The sequence below is a fragment of the Eriocheir sinensis genome, chromosome 1, assembly GCF_024679095.1.
Source record: "Eriocheir sinensis breed Jianghai 21 chromosome 1, ASM2467909v1, whole genome shotgun sequence".
Taxonomy (NCBI): Eukaryota; Metazoa; Arthropoda; class Malacostraca; order Decapoda; family Varunidae; genus Eriocheir; species Eriocheir sinensis.
In genome coordinates this window covers 13,690,871-13,703,293 of record NC_066509.1, presented here as the reverse complement: position 1 = coordinate 13,703,293, position 12,423 = coordinate 13,690,871, and positions in this window count along the sequence as shown.

Here is a 12,423-nt window from a genome sequence, read left to right as displayed (position 1 = left end):
ACAAAAGTAAAAATCTCAAATCATGAGCAGTAGGTGTTTTATACCCAACTCAAGAAAGAACTATAATCATAGGTAGGCGGAAACGGACTAAGCAGGTAACAAGTATCGATGCATTCAAAGCAAACGATGATTATTGTAAGACAAGCGAGCAGCCACCGCATAAATATTCCTCTCTTTATATAAAGAAGCATATAGAAAAACAAGAGGAATCACTCATACAAATGAAAGTCTACATAAGTGAAAATATTGTTATGGAAAAGGTAAATAAAAAAAAAATTATGTTGTGGCAACAATAAACTTCCATAAAACATTTTTTGACTACTTTTGACAGAGGTCCAATACATTTTTGGCTTTTTATGTTATTTTACTTTTTTTTTATAGAAGGCAATCTTGGTGAAGTAGTTGACCCTTTATGAATAAACTAGCGTGCATAGAGATTTATGCAGATTGATACATAGATAGATACACATATATAGATATATTAATATTGAGAGAGAGAGAGAGAGAGAGAGAGAGTGTGTGTGTGTGTGTGTGTGTGTGTGTGTGTGTTAGTTGAGTTGAGCCACGTTTGAGTCACCACAGCTATGTCCACGGGGTCCTGAGGCACCGCGTGGACATAGCTGTGGTGACTGAAACGTGGCTCAGCAGTGAGGTGGAGTCATCCTTCGGCAGGATTCCAGGCTACACGCACTGGATCAGGAGGGACCGCCAGGGATGACAAGGCGGTGGTGGGGCAGTGTGGCTTAGGGAAGGAGTGCAGGCCCAGTGACGAAGTAGAGACACCACCCACGACAGAGGCAGTGTTTCTCAAATTAATCCTGGCGGATGGCACTGCCTTCCTCCTGCGTGCCATGTACCGCCCCCCAAGGCAAGGGTCTGCCCCCCTGGACATCCTGACCGAACAAGTTGACGACCTGCTGACTCGCCACCGCTGCAGGCACGTCCTGATCGTGGGCGACTTAAACCAGCACATGTAGGGAACCGCCTACGAGAATCTCCTGACGGTGCAGGGTCTGCCAGATCATGTCTCCTTCCCCACCCACGAGCGAGGCGGGACGCTGGACCCCGTCATCTCTGATCTGGGAGAGGGCAGTGTCACGTGCCACCAGCTTGGGCCGGTTGGCAGCTCCGACCATCACGCCATCCTGACACGGGCAGACGTGGGTGTGGCGCCGGATGAGGCCACTTCCTACACCATATGGCTGTGGGACAGAGCTAACTGGCCCTCCCTTAAGAGAGACCTACAGCAGACAGACTGGCACACCCTTCTGTCTGGGCAAGCAGAGCCAACGGCGAGGGCCTTTACTCAGCGGCTCGAAGCTCTTCAACGAGATAACATCCCACACCGCCAGTACACCTCCAGGCCCACCGACCAGCCTTGGTTTGGGTACCGATGCTGCCTTGCTGCAGAGTGAAATATTCTGCGTGGCTCCGCTACAAGAGGAGCCCAACCAGCCCAACCCGCCGCAACAAAACCCTGCATCGAGCGGCATGCAAACATATGTTTTTTTTTTTTTCTTTTTTTTTTTACAACAAAGGAGGCAGCTCAAGGGCACAGAAAAAAAAAACAATAAAAAAGCCCGCTAATCGCTGCTCCCATAAAAGAACCAGAAGAGGTGGCCAAAAGCAAGGTCAAATTCGGGAGGAGAGGTGTCCTGATACCCTCCTCTTGAAAGGGTTCAAGTCGTCAAGGCTACCAGTAAATGGGCGAAACGGAGGTGGGAAAGCGACCTCCGCGCCAAGCTGTGCGGGCCTGGGGTAGGCAGCAAGACCTGGTGGACCCTTGTTAAGGAGAGACAAGGCAGCAGCCACCAAGAAACAATCCCTCCCCTCACCAAGCAGGACGGCACCGCAGCCACCAGCAGCAGGTAGAAGGCAGAGCTCCTGGCTGATCTCTTCTCTGCCAAGATGTCCGTCGCCGACCCCACCAGACCTCCACCACAACTGGCACAGGAATGAGACCAAACCCTGACAGTGGTCGAGGTACAACGGGAGCATGTGGAGCGCCTTCTGAGAGCGGTGGACGTCAGGAAGGCCACTGGGCCAGACAACGTCAGCCCACATGTGCTGCGTCAATGCTTCAGTGAGCTGGCAGGACCCCTCTCGGTGGTGTTCGGGGCCTGTGTCCGGAAGAACACCTGGCCCTCTATATGGAAGGAGGCTCGCGTGGTGCCGGTCCACAAAAAGCGGTCCAGATCTGATCCTGCCAACTACAGGCCCAGCTCCCTTCTGTCTGTAGTTGGAAAAATCTTCGAGAGAATAGTGGTGGAGGCCATCACCCGCCACCTCGAGGACAACGTCCTCATCACTGACCAGCAGTTCGGGTTCAGATCTGGCCGCTCCACTTCAGACCTCCTGCTGCTCCTCTCCAGGGAATATCAGGACTCCCCGGACACCAGCCTGGATACCCTTGTCGTCGCTCTCGACATCGCGGGTGTGGGTGTGGCACGCGGGCTTGCTGGAGAAGCTTCATGCCACATGCCTCCAAGGACACCTGCTGATGCTGATGAGTGACTACCTTCAAGGAAGAAGCCTCCACGTCGTCGTCGGCGGGCAGCAATCCAGGGACCTCCCAGTGGGTGCCTCAGTCCCTCAGGGATGTGTGCTGAGCCCTGTCCTCTGGAATCTGTATATCGACGACCTTCTCAGGAGCCTGCCAGTAGTCACTGCATACGCTGACGACTGCACGCTTTCCCTCTCCTTCCCATGCCAAGAAAGCCAGCAAGCGGTTGCTGACGTCAACCAGCAACTACGCTTGATATGGGAATGGAGAAAGCGCTGACAGGTGAACTTCGCTCCTGAGAAGACCCAGGCCATGGTGATCTCTCGGTCCCCGGCAGCCACACAAGCTGTCGAAGGAAGGATGATGTTTGGCTCCGTCACCCTCCCGCTCCAGGATTACGTCAGGATCCTCGGAGTGGACTTGGACCCAGAGCTGTGCTTCGACCGCCAACTGAAACATGTCGCCCACCAAGCCTCCCTCCGTGCATCTTCCCTACGTAGAGTGGCGAATTTCCTTGACAAGCGAGGATTTATGCTGCTCTACAAGGCCCAGGTAAGACCCTTCCTGGAGTACGGGGTTCTGACCTGGATGTCCAGCGCGGCCACACACCTGCAGATATTGGACAAGGTGGAACGACGTGTGCAGCGACTGTTAGAGAAGAAAAAAACCCAGCTGCCCCTCAAAATATGACACTCCTAGACACTGGAGCACCGCCGGGACGTAGCTGCGCTGGTGGTGTTCCACAAGGTTCAGGTACAAGGAGTGCCACACCTGGCGAGACTGACGCTCCCCCCGCAAGAGGCTGTAAGAGATACGAGAACGGTACTCTCCAGCCACGAGCAGGTCGGGGTGCCGAGGTCACGCGCCAGCCAGCACCAGAGGACCTTCACCTCCAGAGTGTGGAACACGTTTACTGCAGCAGTGCCAACAGTGAGGGAAATGTCCACCCAGCAGATGAAAGTGGCGGACCACAGGTAGCGAGGAACATGCCCCACACCACTAGTGCTGATTAACACATAGTGAACGTGTGAAACAACATGCTTTTGAAATAATAACAAGAGGAAAATTGTCATTTTAAGCCTGGAAAAGTGCACAAACAGACAAATGTTTCTCGAGAGAGAGAGAGAGAGAGAGAGAGAGAGAGAGAGAGAGAGAGAGAGAGAGAGAGAGAGAGAGAGAGAGAGAGAGAGAGAGAGAGAGAGAGAGAGAGAGAGAGAGAGAGAGAGAGAGAGAGAAACACGTCGCCCACCAAGCCTCCCTACGTGTCTCTGCCCTTCGTAGAATGGCTAATTTCCTCGACAAGCGAGGAATTATGCTCCTCTACAAGGCCCAGGTAAGATCCTACCTGGAGTACGGGGCTCTGACCTGGATGTCCAGCGCTACCACACACCTGCAGAGACTGGACAAGATGGAGTGACGGGTGCAGCGACTGTTACAGGAGAACAACCCCCAGCCGCCCCCTCAGGATATTATACATCTAGACACTCTGGAGCACCGCCGGGACGTCGCTGCGCTGGTGGTGTTCCACAAGGCCCAGGTACAAGGAGTACCACACCTGGCGAGACTGAGGCTCCCCCCGCGAGAGGCTGTGAGAGATACGAGAACGGTACTCTCTAGCCACGAGCAGGACAGGGTGCCGAGGTCATGCGCCAGCCAGCACCAGCGGACCTTCACCTCCAGGGTGTCCCGCCTGTGGAACACATTCATTGCAGCAGGGACAACAGTGAGGGAAATGTCCACCCAGCAGGTAAAAGTGGCTGCTCACAGGTGGCGAAGAACATGCCCCACACCACTAGTGATGCTAAATACACAGTGAACAAGTGTAAAGGGCTTTTGAAATAATGCACAAGAAAAAGTGACATTTTAAGCCCTGAAAATTGCACAGTGAAACATATGCTACTCGAACGATCGCATAAAGTGTCGTCGGCAAAATACAAATATGTTGTGAACAATAGATTCGTCAGTTTAAATAAAGAGAGAGAGAGAGAGATATATTAATATTGAGAGAGTTACACAGATATAGATATATTAATATTGAGAGAGAGAGAGAGAGAGAGAGAGAGAGAGAGAGAGAGAGAGACATTGACCTTTAAGAGCAATACAAAAAAAGTCAGTTTAATAATTCAAAGATGGGATAAGGTTAGAGAAGGTAAGAACAGTTGTTTGAAGCAAACTATAAAGGTTTACATGTCAACCTTCTGTGTTTCACGTCAAACAGAGACCAAATTACAGAAGTTTTTTTTTTTGTTCTGTACATTTAGAGGGATTTATAAAGTCTCAGTATAAATTATTGGCATGGCAGAACGTTTGAGGCAGTGTTTTGCATTGAAATTTGCATTCTCTAGGAAGGCGAAGGGTGCGAAGAGACTTCTGAATTTTATACATGAATAAATGAGTTTAACCTTGGGCAGGCCGACTGACCTCTAGCGGACTCCTTATATTCTTATGTCCCTGTGTTTTTACGTTCTGATGCTCTCTCTCTCTCTCTCTCTCGTTAGCGTCTAGTTTTTTCACGTCGCGTATATCGTTAATGTTTGTAAAAATCAGAGCAGAGTAAAAGGGCGGCATCATAGGAAAACACGGAAGCGAAATACAAAACAAAACGGAATTGCATTTGCTGAAACGTGACCATCACCAAATCAACGTACTCGAAATTACAACATAGCAATATTTTTAACAAAGCAGACCCCCTCCCTCCCTCCCCCTCTATGTATACAAACTCCCCTTCCTCATCCTCCTTTTTTTTTCCTCCTTGTTCTCCCCCTTTCTACGGTTCAACATCGGTTCTCTCCCATTTTTTTCCTTTGTTATTTTTATTTTACGTCCGTAGTTCCTGTTTCTATCTTTGCTCCCTATTTCCTTATCTTCCTTGCTCTCCCTTCCTTTTTTCCTTTCTTTCCGCCCTTCCTATGCCCTAGTCTTCTCTCTCTCTCTCTCTCTCTCTCTCTCTCTCTCTCTCTCTCTCTCTCTCTCTCTCTCTCTCTCATCTATATCTTTCCTCTCTATATATATCTTTCTCATTCTTCTCTTTCTCCTCCTACTCTCTCTCTCTCTCTCTCTCTCTCTCTCTCTCTCTCTCTCTCTCTCTCTCTCTCTCTCTCTCTCTCTCTCTCTCTCTCTCTCTCTCTCTCTCTCTCTCTCTCTCTCTCTCTCTCTCTCTCTCTCTCTCTCTCTCCCCCGCACACTAATAAAACACAGTCATTTCACAACATTGCACAAGAGTAGCCGCCTAGATGTGCAACACGCCAGAAAAAAAATCACGCAATTGGCTGATGAATAATTTGGACCAAGGTAATGCAAATCAACAGGTAAGTTAATCAGGCCTCGACACCTGCTGCTACCCGACAGACGCCAATTCGTAGTACGTAGCTTCAGAGGACGAAAAAAAAAAAAAATTCCACGCACGCAGGAACCTATGGCAATGGCGACTCTCTCAATTGAATATCCAGGCCAGGCAGCTAATATTTGGCATTTTCAATTAGTAAAAGTTTGATGTCTTGTTTAGCTGAAAGCACCTATGGACAAATAAGTATCATTTCCATTAGCCCGACCCGCCCACTTTTTCCCGGGAGTTCAGAATCCTGTTAATTTGATTGCATCTGACGTATATTTTGATTTCTTGCGTATGATGTTTATTAATTTTTTGATGCAGATAGTTTTTTTAATTAATTAATGTGTTCTTTTTTGGTGGAGTGGGGAGGGGAGGGGGGGGGGGCGTCACGGTTCAATGTATTTTGTCATAAAGGTATGATGCACTTTATCTTTGGCAGTCGTCCTCACCACCACCGCCACTATCACCCTCACCACCATCGCCACCACCACCACTACCACCACCACTAACTATACCTCTTCTCATTATCACCACAACCACCACCACTAACTATACCTCTACTCATTATCACCACTACCACCACCATTACCTCTACCGGCACCATTACCCACAAAATCACCATCACCACCCCCACTACCACCATCATCTTCACCTTCCGTCTGCCATCACCATCCTCCTTTACCTGCCTACTGTTATCACAAGCACCCTTCACTTTCACCTTTCTACAACTGTTACCATCTCCGCACCACCATACACCATCATCACCACCTGTTCCACTTCTCTACTTCTCCCTCTACCTCTTTCACCTACCTTTAATTACCTTCTTCCCTCATCTGTCTCTCCTCCAACATCATTATCACGTTTTCACCATCACCATCATTACCATCAACTCTTGGACTTTCACCTATGCTACCTCTCTTTCCTTCTTCTAAGCCTTCTCTTGCTGCTCCTTCTCTTTCTCTAAATATCTTCCTATCTCCCTTCATTATTAAATCTACCCTTACTACTATAAACCGCCTCCTCGTCCTCCTAAACCTCTTCTTCCTCTTCTTAAACTTCTTCTTTCTTCTCTTATAACTCCTGACCCTCGGAATCCTCCTCCTCGAACTATTGTAAACCTCCTTCTCCTCCTCATTCTAAACCTTCTCTTCCTCCTTTTAAACCTCTCCTTCCTCCTGCTATAACTCCTCCTTCTTAGAATCCTCCTCCTCGAACTATTGTAAACTCCTCCTCTACCTCATTCTAAACCTTCTCTTCCTCCTTTTAAACCTCTCCTTCCTCCTGCTATAACTCCTTCTTAGAATCCTCCTCCTCCTCGAGCGACAAAGGTGTCCATCAGGAAGCGAATCGCCACCTCACAAACCAGATTGGAAAGTCGCAAGTGAATAATTGGTGAATTTCACACGCCAACGGACTCGCATGGCGGGGAATAAAAAAAAGAAATATCTGAGACGAAGGCTGAGGATGTCGAGCGTTGACGTGACAGACTGAGGGACACTCCATGAGAAAGAAAACGGTGCTGTATAAAAGAGAAGACATGGTGGACGAGGCAGCTGCGAAACAAATATTTAACAAACCAAAAAGTGCCAACAAAACGCTGTTATAGCCAAAAAGAAAGTGGAGAAACCTCAGTTAAATTAGGTTGGAGATGTGTACGACGACTAATGATTACAAAATGAAAACGGAATACATAAAAGCTAAAGAAGCGTATGTATTGAATGTATACCAAAAATTATGATTATTGAATGTTATATGAATATTAACCATACCTAGTGATTTAAAAGACAAAAGAAGACTTGAATTTGGTGGAAAAAATGTTCATGGAACTGTTCTGTCTTATTTACTGTAAGAAAGGCGTCATCTAAGAATTCTAGCCGTGTATAGTCATTTAAAAGCTAAAGAAAGACGTGGAACTGGAAGGGAAACTTTTTTTTTTTTACAGCAGAGAAAACAGCTCAAGGGTAAAAAAAAAAAAGGAAACAATTATGAAAAAAGCCCGCTACTCGCTGCTCCTATAACGTTCAGAGGAGTGGCCGAAAGATAGGTCAATTTCGGGAGGAGAGGTGTCCTGATACCCTCCTCTTGAAAGAATTCAAGTAGTAGGCAGGAGGAAATACGGATAAAGGAAGATTCTTCCAGAGTTTACCAGCGTGAGGGATGAAAGAGTGAAGATGCTGGTTAACTCTTGCATAAGGGATTTGGACAGTAAAGGGATGAGCTTGAGTAGAAAACTGTGTGCGGCGAGTGCGCGGGAGGGGGGTAGGCATGCAGTTAACAAGTTCAAAAGAGCAGTCAGCGTGAAAATATCGATAGAAGATAGAAAGAGAGGCAACATGGCGGCAGAATTTAAGAGATAGAAGACTAACAGTAAGAGGAGGAGAGCTGATGAGACGAAGAGCCTGAGACTCCACTCTGTCCAAGAGAGTTGTGTGAGTGGAGCCCCCCCACACGTGAGATGCATACTCCATACGAGGGCGGACACGGCCCCTGTATATGGATAGCAACTGTGCGGGGGAGGAGAACAGGCGGAGACGATACAGAACGCCCAACCTCGAGGAAGCTGATTTACTGAGAGAAGAGATGTGAAGTTTCCAGTTGAGATTTTGAGTTAAGGATAAACCGAGTATGTTTAGTGTTGAAGAAGGTGACAGCTGAGTGTTGTTGAACAATAGGAGATAAGTGGATTGTGTCGAGTTGATAGGTGGAGAAATTTGGTTTTTGAGGCACTGAAAGACACAAGGTTCCTTGTATCCCAGTCGGAAATGGAACTAATCTGTCTAATATGCTGTTAGAACGTGGATTAATTATAATCATACATAGTGATTTATATGCTAAAGGAACACGTGCATTTATTTACATTATATAAAGGAAGTAGCTCAAGGGCAAAAATATAAATGAGAAGAAAATATACATGAGAAAATATAAATGAAAAAAAATATGAATAAGAAAATATAAGTGAGCAATGAAAAAAATATATAAATAAGAAAATATAAATGAAATGAAAAAAAGAAAAAAAGGCCTAAATATAAATGAGAAAAAAAGACCCATAGAAAAAAGCCTAGTTGACAAAAAAGAAAAAAAAAATCTATGGAACTGTTCTGTCTAATTTACTGTGAGAGCGCTGATGAAGGGGTTTGATACAAGGCAGGGAAAGATGCGACGGGCAGTGAGCGGCGTGATTGGCGGTAGATTGCGTGTTATCAAGGACACGGCGCGGAAGTAATTGGATTGTGGCGTCTTGGGCGGTGCTCGGGCGGGCCTTGGCGTATGAGGATGTTGTTGTTGCCTTGCTACTCCGATGTCCCGCTTCCTCTTCTCCTCCTCTTCTTCCTTCCTTGTCCTTCTCTCCTTGTGGTTGCTTTTCATCTCCTTTTGTTCCTTCCTCCTCTATTTCCTCTATTTTTTATTTTTTTATTTTTCATTCTTCTTCCTCTTTTTGCACTTCTTCTTCTTCTTCTTCTTTTTCTTTTACTTCTTTTTCTATGCCGTCTCCTTCCCCTCCTCACATTCTATCTCCCACACAGCTTTCTTCAGCTTCCTTTCACCTTCTCGTTCTTCTTCTTTTTTTTTTTTTTTTCTTCTTCTTCTTCTTCATCTTTTTCTTCTTCTTCTTCGTCTTCTTTTCGCCCCCTTCTTTTTTTCTTCTTCTTCTTCTTCTTCTTCTTCTTCTTCTTCTTCTTCTTCTTCGTCTTCTTTTCACCCTCGTTTTGTTCTTCTTCTTCTTCTTTTTCGTCTTCTTTTTCTTCTTCTTCTTCGTCTTCTTTTTCTTCTTCTTCTTCGTCTTCTTTTTCTTCTTCTTCTTCGTCTTCTTTTCACCCCCTTCTTTTTTTCTTCTTCTTCGTCTTCGTCTTCTTTTCACCCCCTTCTTTTTTCTTCTTCTTCTTCTTCTTCGTCTTCTTTTTCTTCTTCTTCTTCGTCTTCTTTTTCTTCTTCTTCTTCGTCTTCTTTTTCTTCTTCTTCTTCGTCTTCGTCTTCTTTTCACCCCCGTTTTGTTCTTCTTCTTCTTCTTCGTCTTCCTTTTCTTCTTCTTCTTCGTCTTCTTTTTCTTCTTCTTCTTCTTCTTCGTCTTCTTTTTCTTCTTCTTCTTCGTCTTCGTCTACTTTTTCTTCTTCTTCTTCGTCTTCGTCTTCTTTTTCTTCTTCTTCTTCTTCGTCTTCTTCTTTTTCTTCTTCTTCTTCTTCTTCTTCTTCTTCTTCTTCTTCTTCTTCTTCTTCTTCTTCGTCTTCTTTTTCTTCTTCTTCTTCGTCTTCGTCTTCTTTTTCTTCTTCTTCTTCGTCTTCTTTTTCTTCTTCTTCTTCTTCTTTGTCTTCTTTCTTCTTCTTCTTCTTCTTCTTCGTCTTCTTTTTCTTCTTCTTCTTCGTCTTCGTCTTCTTTTCACCCCCTTCTTTTTTTCTTCTTCTTCTTCGTCTTCGTCTTCTTTTCACCCCCTTCTTTTTTCTTCTTCTTCTTCGTCTTCGTCTTCTTTTCACTCCATTCTTTTCTCCTTCTTCTCCTCTGTCTTCCTCCTCCACCGTACCCATTTTCGAAGTCTTGGCCACTGTCCTCCATTACTTCCATATTCATGGCGGTATCAATCTAATTATTACCCGTGAATGCTATTACCTGCCCTATACCTTGGTGGCAGAACCCGCCGGAAAACTTCATTACTAAGAATTTGAGGCCACCCATCTAATACTATTTTCAGGCACTTCTTATACAATGAAATCAAAGTACAGAAGTTATAGTGTTCATTTGAGAGGAGAAATAATGTATATTCACCCGTTTTTTTTAAGGTGGTACTTGTTCAAAGAGTTCGTGTTCTAGGATTAACTGGATTCGTATAAGTTTTCCCATACTTCGCGCTCATATTATCTTTGAAAGGAAACATGGAAACATGGAAATGCAAGCAAAAGAAAGCCTATTGGCTCATTACGAGGTCGCCCGCTTGGGTGCTTTAATCTGCTCGACCGCCACTTGGGGCTTGATGAGCAGATGAAAGCACCTCGATATTGAAGAGCAGATGAAAGCACCTCGTTATTCAGTTTACTCCCGACGCAGCGAAATGACGGTCGATTCTATATTTGAAGGAGTTGATGGTATTCGCATTTACTACTTCTGAGGGAAGACTGTTCCAGTGGCGGATGACTCGGTTTGAAAAGAAACTCCTTCCAATGTCTGTGTTACATCGACTCGACTGAATGGCTAAGCCGTTATTTCTAGTTCTTAAGGTTTTTAGTTCAAAGAATTTGGAGTAATCAACGTTATTGATCTTTTTCAGATACTTGAAGACTTGAATCATATCCCCTCGTAGGCGTCTTTTCTCCAATGTAAAGAGATTGAGTTGCTTGAGTCGTTCCTCGTACGGTTGAGCCCTTAAAGTTGGAATCATCTTCGTGGCGCGTCGTTGAATCCTTTCCAGTAAAGCAATGTCCTTTCTGTAATTAGGAGACCAGAACTGTACTGCATACTCGAGGTGCGGTCTTACCATGGAATTATACAAGGAGAGCATCACGTCTGGTGTTTTACACTCGAAGTTCCTTGCTATGAACCCGAGCATAGTGTTGGCTTTGTTGTATGCTTTTTTACAGTGATTCGCGTGTTTCAGGTCACTGCTGATAGTGACTCCAAGATCCTTTTCCTCCTGCATCGCCTGCAGAGGTCTCCCATTCATGATGTATGTGTGGTTACTATTTCTGGACCCAATGTGCATGACTTTGCATTTGTCAGCATTAAAAGACATTTGCCATTTTTCCAACCATTCGATAATGTGATTGAGGTCTTTCTGAATGATATCGCAGTCGGTCTTTGTGAGGGCCTTTCCACCCACCTTGATGTCATCTGCAAATTTCGATATTGTGGATTTCAGTCCTGATTCTAGGTCATTGATAGATATGATAAAGGGGATGGATCCCAGCACTGACCCTTGAGGCACTCCACTAGTGACTGGAAGCCAATCGGAAGGCTGTCCGTTGAGTAGTACTCGTTGTTTTCTGTCGGTGAGCCAATCTCTTATCCACGCGGTCAGATTGGCTCCGATGCCCGCCGAGTGCAGTTTCTTAAGGAGTCGCTCGTGCGGTACCTTGTCGAAGGCTTTCTGAAAGTCCAGGTATATAATATCACCGGGGATGTGAAAGTCCAGGTATATAACATCACTGGGGATGAATAGTTAATCATGAGTGACACTTCGCTGAGTTCCCTTCCATCCTACTCATCCACCATTGGTCTGACTTGAAGTATAATATTGGATTCTATAACCTTTTCTACTCCGCACTCGATTTATTTCTGAGGAGGAATTGGTTATACGAGTTTAGTTTATTTGAGGTTTCTTCTGTATTTCCCTCCCGTCATTGACTTGCCTCGGTGCATGTACTTAAAGAAGAGACTCCGAAAGTTTCAGTGACGGAAGAGTGACGGGGGAGTAACTGGGAGGAGACGGGGACACGCCTCTAATGTAAAGGTGGCGGTGACGGCGGCGGTGGTTACGGTCAGGTTCGATTTTTTACCCTTCGACCTTGATTGGCAGAAAGACGCAGGAGTGAAGGGTGGCGGGCCGGTGAGCGACGCGGAGATACTTTTTTGTTTGTTATTTTCTTCTCCTCCTCCTACATCC